The sequence below is a fragment of the Oryctolagus cuniculus genome, chromosome 14, assembly GCF_964237555.1.
Source record: "Oryctolagus cuniculus chromosome 14, mOryCun1.1, whole genome shotgun sequence".
In the NCBI taxonomy this organism is placed as follows: domain Eukaryota; kingdom Metazoa; phylum Chordata; class Mammalia; order Lagomorpha; family Leporidae; genus Oryctolagus; species Oryctolagus cuniculus.
The window spans coordinates 53,795,897-53,805,888 of NC_091445.1; positions in this window are offsets into that span (position 1 = coordinate 53,795,897).

The window sequence follows — 9,992 nt, forward strand, 5'->3', positions numbered from 1 at the left end:
CTGCAGATTCATTTCTCAGGACCCACGCCTGAGCAAACATGTGAGGTTTTTGCTTCAGATAAAGCTCTCTCTCTGTGCTTGTGGTTTTGGGAAGAGGCTGTAAAAGATGCAAGGATTGATGTTTTTGGTTTTGCTCTTTTTGGTAGCTTCAGGAGATTGGGGTGTTAGTGTTAATGGAATTTGGGCAGAAAGATTAGAGAAATATGATAGCAGAGGGCCTGTTTGTGAAAGTTTATTGATTCATAAGAGTTTCCAAGTTGTTTGTGATGTGTTTTCAGGGATAATTTATGTATTTCCTAAGAGGAAAACTTAAAAAAATTTTTAAGTTTCACAGACTGGCTTAAACTTCACAAAAAAAATTTGGTCTGCCTGAGGTTCTTTAATTTTCAAATCAAGCCTGCTTTCCATTGGTAATTTCAGGTGGGGTTGCAGGTTCCCATGCCTGGTAACTTGTTAGCATCACAAGGATTGAACTCCAAACATGGCAGAAGCTCCACTTCCTGCTGTGGAGGGTCTTCCATCCCAAGATGGCTGCCTCCATCAGAAACATGTGGTTACCAAAATGGCAACCCCCATGGGCACTTCTGCTCTTATCAGAAGATGGATAAAAGACTCCACCTCAGGATGGCAGCCTCCATAACCGGCCACATGCTGCATGCCTGAATAGCAGAGTGGCTTTTTATTATGGTTTTTCTCTTACTGTGGCTTGTTATTTAGGCTTAAATGCTTGTTTATCATTAATTTCTTATTTTGGCTCTTTGTTGGTGCTCTTGGCCTCCTGGGGTTCTATTTCCAGGCACAGCGAGCCTTTCAAGATTTCATCTTGGGCCAGGTGGTTTTCTTTTTGGTTTCCCAAGATTTGGTGCCCCAGAAGTTGTGTTTTCTCTTTGGCTTCCTGAGGTTCAGTATCTCAGGCATGGTGGGCCTCCCACATTTTCATCCAGGACCAGATAGTTTTCTCTTTATCCTTCTGGGATGATGCTTCTCAGACCAGGTGGTGTTTCCTTTTTATTTCTTTTTATTTGGTATGGTGTTTTGAGCTTTAAGTTGTATGTGTGTGTGTGTGTGTTTTTTTTTTTTCCAAAAAGGAATAGAATTGGAAGACCCATCAGGGGGCTGGGTTAAATAATGGATCCAATTTCATGTACAAATGGAATTTTAAACTGTCAAATTTATAGCTAATGCAGTGTATCCAAAACACATGTTTAAAGATAATTAAAGCTCATGAAGGGCTGTTTCTGTTTTCATCTTCTCAGGTCCTACAAAGAAACTGTAAAGCTGTTTAGTTCTGCATATATTCCTATGGCCTTACTTCTAAGGGCACAGTTTGACAACTTGCCATGTGATCCCAAATGCCTTTTAGCAGGATGATAAAAATACGATTTTAAGTGTTAAAGTGATCATATAGATTGAATTAAGTGTTTAGTGATCATATAAAGAGGATAAGTGTTTATTAATAATAATGGATAGGATTGAAGAGGAGTGAATGCTCCAACATGGGAAGCAGTCCACACAGCAGACTCATAGAATGCCAATCACTGCAAGTAGCACGCAGTGACCTCAGAGTCAGCCCCAGTGCATTCTGGTATGGCTGAAAGGCCCATGAGAGCATTTCAGGCATGGAAAGGCAGGACACAGGTGCAGAAAATGTCCCCTACATAAAGGACCTCTGAGGGTGAGACTCCAGTGGAAAGAATGGTTATCAAAGAAGGATGTATTTTTCTCTGAAGGGAGGAGAGAACTTCCAGTTTACTCATGGCTTTGTCTAAATACTGATGGAGTTTGTAGATTCAAAAGGCTTCCACAGCTTAGAAATCTTGTTTCAAGAGCCTCAGGTGATCACAGACATCATACATAAGAGTGTTAATTGTTAAATTAATGATAGAACTCGCTGTGTACTAACTTCCCATGAAGGACCTCTTTCCTCGAAGAGTTGTTTTGTTAGAATTAATGGGAAAACTCGTTCTCATAGATTTACTTTTTTTCTTTTTTTCTTTTTTTTTTTTTTTAACAGGCAGAGTGGATAGTGAGAGAGAGAGACAGAGAGAAAGGTCTTCCTTTGCCGTTGGTTCACCCTCCAATGGCTGCCACGGCTGGCATGCTGCGGCCGGCGCACCGCGCTGATCTGAAGGCAGGACCCAGGTACTTATCCTGGTCTCCCATGGGGTGCAGGGCCCAAGGACTTGGGCCATCCTCCACTGCACTCCCGGGCCGCAGCAGAGAGCTGGCCTGGAAGAGGGGCAACCGGGACAGAATCCGGCGCCCCAACCGGGACTAGAACCCGGTGTGCCAGCGCCGCTAGGTGGAGGATTAGCCTATTGAGCCGTGGCGCCAGCCAATTTACTTTCTTTTAGTGTGTTAAATATATGATATTCTTATGTCTCATAAATTTTAGTTGCATCTGAATTCCTCTAAGATCCTTAGATGTTTCTTTAAAGTTAATTGAGTCTCTCAAACATGGACTCTTGGATCCATGTCTCCCTGTTATACTCCTATCCTGGATGTTTTGTTAAAGGACTCAGGGCTATTAATGAGGCAGTAGTTTCAATGCATCCTATTGTGTGCTAAATCCTTGCCTAAGGGATACTTTCTTATGCATCCTATTAAACCCAGAATCTAGCAAAGCAAGGATACAGAGTTTCCCCAGTAAAAGCTCAGGTTTCTAAACAGGAGGTACATTACCTGAGATACATTCTAACCCCAAGAAAGCATGCTCTTTCAGTCAAAAGAAAAGGAAGCTATTCTACATATAGGGTGTCGCGAGCACCTACTGTCACGCAGCTCGACAGTAGCAAGTGCGACGTATGACTTGTCAGTCACGGGGAAGAAAGGAACACCAGGACACAAGACTGTGTTTCCAATGAGAGATTTTATTGCTTACACACCAGGGTTTTATATCATACTACTCATCAGCATGCTCATTGAGGTCAATACATTTATCAGTACCAATATACTTATCAATCTATACTATTTAATACACTTATCAATAAACTTAACATTACTACTTAATCATGACTTAACCACTTAGCTACTTAGCTTAACGTAACTGCTTAGCTTAATCACCTAACTTAACATAATTACTTAACTCACTTATCAATATCACTAATGTCACTATCAATAATGTTAATATCACTTATCATAACTTTAGCTAACTTTACACACTTAGTGAATCACTTAGCTTAACATAACTACTTATCATCTACTTAACTTACTATAATACTTAACTATCAGAGTAACACTATTTCCTTAATGACTAGAGCACTGAATATCAATGATACTACTTGAACTTATTCATTAATCCATAGATCACAGTATACAGTGTTAAAGTAATTTTAAGGGCTAACTAATTATAATAATATATGTACATCAAGGTATTCAGCATTTTTACAGATACCTTGCATAGAGTCAAAACATAGGGTCAAACCATAGTTATATTATATTACACATGATTAACACTATTTGTAAAAGCTGCATTTTCAAGGCTCGTATCACAGTCATGAAAAAGAGTGTCAGTGTTCAAGGTTCAGAGCTCCATGTCTCAGCAGAGACGGATCTTGGATCAGTCACTTACAGGCAGGAAGTTGTGGGAAGGCTGTCACTCTGGGCAATAGGCTCAAAGTTCCCAGGCAGACAGCCAGGTAAGAAGTTGAAGTCCCCTGCTGAGAGGCCTGGTCCGGCTTCAAGGTCAGGTCTGGCGGCAGGCTGATAAGGACTCCAGGCAAGACGGCATCTTGGCTGGTCAGCTCCACTGGCCTCTTGATCCCGTCATCGCCTTGTGCCATGTAGCAAAAACTAGCAGGCTGGCTCTTCGACTCCAAATGCAAGGAGATCCAGAGGTTCGCTCGCACTGGGCCACGCACACACACACACACACTCACACAGACAGTGGGGTTACAGCTCAGGGACAGCTCTGCAGGTCGGCTTGTGCTGCTACCTGCTCCGTGCAGAGTAGCAGGCTGCCACTTCAGCTCCAGATGTGTGGAGATCCAGAGGTTCACACACACCGGGCCCCTTGTCCGTGGTCGGTTTGTGCCACTAACTGCTCCATGCAGAGTAGCGGGCTGCCACTTCAGCTCCAGATGTGTGGAGATCCAGACGTTCACACACTCCGGGCCATGATCCCTGAGAGGATGAAGAGTGGTGCAAGGGCTCCCTTTCTATCCTCATTTTCAGCAGTTCTCCAGCTTGCCATCCTCCAAGTCGTCCAATCAATGCTGTTTCCTCCTTGCTTATGTTTGAACGGTCCAGTCAGCGTGGGTAGGAGGGTATTGTCCATAGCACACTGTTATCGGACTGACCAGAGATGTCTGCTTGGTATGATTAGGAACGTATATCTAATAGCCATTAGGCATTGCCTCAGCTCCTGACTTATAATTCCACTTTACTATTATTCTGTGCCTAGTGGTACTTCTTAACTCACCACAGATGAAAGAACAGCTAAGAACATTTCTGGAAATGGCAGAATTCTGTAGAACATAAATTCCAGGATTTGGATTAATAGCCAAGCCTTTGTATAAAGCTTTAAAATGCCCTGACATAGACCCACCTTATTGTACATAGGAGCTACAAAATGTGTTCCAGAGAATTAAAGAGCTTTTAACAGAAGCTCCATCATTAGGAATCCCTGAGTAAGCCATTCACCTTGTTTATACAAGGATCCACTTCAGATCAGTTGCAGCTTAAGTGGAAGGGACCTTACCAAGTGCTAGTGAGCATGCCTACCTCAGTAAAATTACAGGGCATCCCAAGCTGGGTACATTTGTCAAGGGTTGAACTTCTACCTCTTGAGTCTTAGAAGTTGAACTCAAAAAATATATCTGTTTATTTCTTTGCATCAAAGATCTTAAATACCTCTTCAAAAAGCAAAAAAAAAATAAAGATTTTGCTGTTGTCACATCAAGAATGTTGCACTTTAAGGCAGACATGTTGTACCTATCTCTTCTTTTGATTCTGGGAGCTGTTATTAGCAGAAAAACCACTTAGTGAGTTCTTCTGTTAAAATGACTGAAAGCCCTGATGAGCCATGAAAAGCTGATTTTAAAAATACACTTAAGGCCAGTTTTTACAGCAATTACTTATGTCAGTGGACACTCTGTCCAAGGTAGTTATGGACAATAGACAGGCCTTGGAATATATATTAATAGAAGAAGGAGGAATATGTGCAGTGATTGAAGGAATCTGCCACTTTTATTCAAACAGTAGTAGGTTTACTAGAAAAGGCATTAAACATCTCTGTGCTCAGGCTAAATTATATTATAAATTATATTCTGCATGAGGAAAGCCTATCACCACCCACTCGCTGGGATTCTATAAAATATGTTCTTTCCAACTTAGGAGGCACTCCACTTACAGTTTGTTCCAATTTTGCTTATGCTGATGGATACACTCAGAACTCAAGGACTTCTGAGTGTAATGAAGACCATGCATGGGAAACAGCTAGTTTTGGTGACTGAAATTCTCCAGCTCATGAAACAAATTCATGAGATGAAATAGGAAAAGATTTCTGGACCCTTGACAGGCAGGATTTCTGTCCCTGATCAGCAGGAAGTAGCTATAGAAGATGTGATGAGTCTTCATCCTTCAGAATCCTCTGAAGATTAGGGTTCTGGAATCTCTGTGGAGGGAATGATATGCAGCTCTGATCAGAGAGATAGGATTAGGTTGATTAGATTTTGAGCTGGAGACCACACACCCTCACCCCTATTTGATCTCACCTAAATACACACACCTGCCAATAAAACTAGGTAACCATTCCCCTTTTGAAAGTGAATAAGAGGCATGGAATGCTCTACCCTCCCAAGCCCCCATTCTCCTGCTTGCCTCCTGTGGGCCTCCAGTTTTTGCCATGGCTCCTGGCACTCCTGCCCTTGTGGATCCTTCACAAGGTTCTGGTGTGCAGACTCCCACATGTGACCCCTGATTTGCACTCTGAGATTCTGATACAGAATTTACCATTTACCCTTTTTAGACCCCAATCCCTTAATAAAGTCCTTACCTTCTTATGTATTTCCTCAGTTACCCAAATAAATCTAGAACCTTGCCATGTTGCCTGTCAAATGTATGTCAAAACTTAGAATGCTTCTCTAAGCTTGAGACAAGAACCTGAAATATTAATTTTAGTGTATGCTACCCAATAGCAGTACAGGTGTTCACTTGGGATTTTTGGAAATATTTAAACACTAACTGAAATTATTAGACTTTGCAATTCTTATGGAAGTTTTAGACAAAATTAAATATAAAACCTGCATTCATGAAATGACATAAATTTCAATTAAATTTGAAACAAGTATTTATGAAATGTGGTAAGTACCTTTGAGAGTGTTTTGTACCTTAAGATTCTATTAAACAAAAAAACATGACAAACAACTTCTCATTTAAATGGTTAAGGCCACTACAAATGTAAGACAAATTAAGATGATTATACAGTAACTCAAAGACAAACACCATTTACTGACACTCCCTTGCAAAAAAATAAGAATGTGGAGGCCAGTGCTGTGGTGTAATGGGTAAAGTTGCCGTTTGCAGTGCCAGAATCCCATGTGGATACAGGTTTGAGACCCATCTGCTCCATTTCCAATCCAGCTCTCTGCTATGGCCTGGGAAAGCAGTGGAAGATGGCCTGAGTCCTTGGACCCCTACACCCACGTTGGGGACAAGGAAGAAGCTCTGGTTCCTGGCTTCAGATGGGTTGAACTCCAGCCATTGCAGCCATTTGGGGAGTGAACCAGTGGATGGAAGATCTCTCTGCTTCTGCCTCTCTGTAACTCTGCCTTTAAAAATAAATAAATAAGTATTTTTAAAATAAGAATGCATTAGAATCTGAGTATTAAAATATATTATCTCAATACAAAAACTGTCTGTTCAAAAAGTGTACTGGTAACTTCATAGCATTTATCATATAAATCCATTTTAAAACCACAACTGAACAAACAGAAGTTATGTTAACAATTTACATTGTTCATATTAGTCTTGTTGGGACATTTTGTTAACTGAGAGTAGCTATGCAATAGTGCAATAGAATTGAGTTTCATTTTTTTTTTTTAAATTCTGAATTAAACATTATAGAAAATCCAACTGGTATAGATTTGTTGGATCAAATAGAAGCACATTGATTATAATTAGTAAATGTAATTATTTTGGTGAAGCTAAAAGTTCTGAGAGATAACATCACATCATCTAAGACTGCATACTATCTTTTACTTTTTCTTCATTAGAACAGAAACAAATTGGCCTTTTCAGGTCAGGAACCTGAAAAAATAATTGTAATAAGTGCTCCACAGGGTGGTGTCAAGTTATTTACACATTTCTGCATTCCCTGTACAAAAGCTATGTACTTAAGTCCTAAGGAAAGTTCCTGATAATAAACGGCCTCAGTAATTAACAGCATAAACTTAATTTTTAAAAATATTGTCAGATATGTATAAAGTCAGTAATTTCTTTTAGAAATCCAATCTACCTTCCTCTTTCCTCTCTTTTTAAAATTTTTATTAACATAAACAGATTTTGTTTATTTCATACGTAGAATTCTAAGACGATAACCACATTTTTCTTCCTCCTTCCCTCCCTCAATCTTCCCTTTCTTTTGATGTTTCTATACTGAGGATCTAAAGCAAGTGTTTCTTGAGGGCTAGCTTGAAGTAATAAACAATTCTTTTCTAGATATTTACACCAGATATAATTGGTTTCACTTTATTAAAACCAGGATGTTATGCAGAGAAGTAAATTAATTTTGAAACTTCATTCACTGATACATGATGGACTACTGACTTATAAACTCTGCCATAAAATATCCTGAAAGTTGTTTGAAAAATTATATTCAATGGAAAATACTTTGTAAAGGATATTAACATATTTTAAGTATCAGGATAATAAAGTAAATATGAAAATAATAAAGCAATATTAATACAATGTTACTCTATAGCATTTTAAACATTTATAAATAATACTTTTCATAAATTGGTACTTACTTCACAGTGTACTGCTACTTCACTGGTGATATGTATTTGTAGGTCAAGTGCATAAAACATTTTGACAAATGGATACTTAATATTCATTAGATAGGTGAATTACTGAAAGAATTTAGAAATACACTTTCCCCATATATAACAAAAATCTCAGCACAGAAGGAAGAATAAAAATAATTCTTTACAGATCAAATCTTATTTATAATCTTCCTCTACCCTCTGTATCTAAGGTAATTTTCTTCTGCTTGCTTCTTTGTATCTTGGGTTAGATCAGTTTTTCTCCATGTATATTACGTGAAATATTTATGTTAGTGTAAAAAAAATTTACTTCAATAAAAGCTAATTTCTAATCAAATATGTTCAGAATGTCCAAGGTTTGGAATAAACTTTCCATGATAAACCTTCTGAACTTATTTTTATTTCAAGTTATGGCACAGACAACATAAACAATCTTATGACGTATTTTCCAGTATACAATTGCAATTTTTATTTTCATTGCTTAACACATGAAAAATAATTGCTAGATATTGTCTTTCAATTTGTTTTGCTATTTTATCTTATTTGCTGGTTTTCTGATGGCTCTACATGTTTTTCACTGAGGATGTTATGCTAATGAGAAATAATAGTCACCAACTTTATGTGTCAACTGAAAGTTGATTCTAATTTGGCATTAAGACTAAAAGAATGATAGCTACAGGAGCAGCTACATCCTATACAGGGATCTGTAGTCTTCTAAAAACTTTTACATCAGGTCTCAATCAGAAGTTGACATTTTTCAAAAGTCATCTTGCTCTTAAGTACTAGTGGATACTTAACAGGTACTACTGACAGTGAGGCACTGCTGCAAAATTAGTGCAGTCACTTCAGAGACTCCAGGCACTTCTGGAAGACACTTGGAACACATTTCAGAAAATTTTCCAGAGACTTTCAAATCAACTTATCCTCATCTGTACAGAAAACATTCCATTTCCTTCTCCTGAGAAGTTTCCAAATTATGGCAACAGAAAATGTTGAAAATTTCAATTATTATTTTTATTTTGAAGGCTTTCATTGAAGATTGTTCTTCAATAACTTCTTACAGCAATATTTTAATAGCCTCTTTTCTAAAAGGAGCTAAACTCTCTAAATAATAGTATTAGATAAAATTGATATATTTTTCAATACATACATAGATACATTTATAAATATGTTTGAGAATACTTTAAAAATCCAGTGAGAAGTGGAAATATAAGTTCATTTGGGCCAAATAATTTTGAAATTCATGCACAGTTCATAAAACACATTTGCCATGAATTGTTTTATAGATCCTTCATAGACATATATGTACATTATAAATATATAACATCTTGTATACAGTAACAGATTCTATTGCAGAATAGCAATCCATCACTATACTGTAAGCTCAACAAAAGGATAATTCGTTTTTTAGTCTATGTTGTTCACTGCAACACATCCAAAGCCTGGACCAGGAAATGGCTTTTCTTAAAAAATATTTATTTTTTTATTTATTTGAAATTCAGAGTTACAGAGAGAGGGTGGGGGAGGGAGACAAAGAGAGAGAGAGAGAGAGAGAGAGAGAGAGAGAGATCTTCCACCCACTGGTTCATACCCTCAGATGACAGCAATGACCAGAGATGAGCCAGATGGAAGCCAGGAGCAAGGAGCTCCATCCTGTCTCTAACATGGTGGCAGGGTCCTAAAACAGGCCTTTCTCTGCTGTTTTTCCCAGGCCACTTGCATGGAGCTAGATCAGAAGTGGAGTAGTTGAAACATGAACATGTGATGCTAGCATCACAGGCAGCAACTTTACCTGCTATGCCACAATGTTGGTCCCAAGTACCTGGCTTTTTGAGTACGTAATAAATATAAATATTGAAAAAACAAAGAAAAAATGTTACAGGATGTGTGGTTGGAATAATTGTTAAGATGTGGTTGTGATGCCCTCATCCCACATCAGATTGTCTGAGTTTGAGTTACAGGTCTGTTCCTGATTCCAGCTTCTCTCTGATGCACACCCCAGGAGGCAGC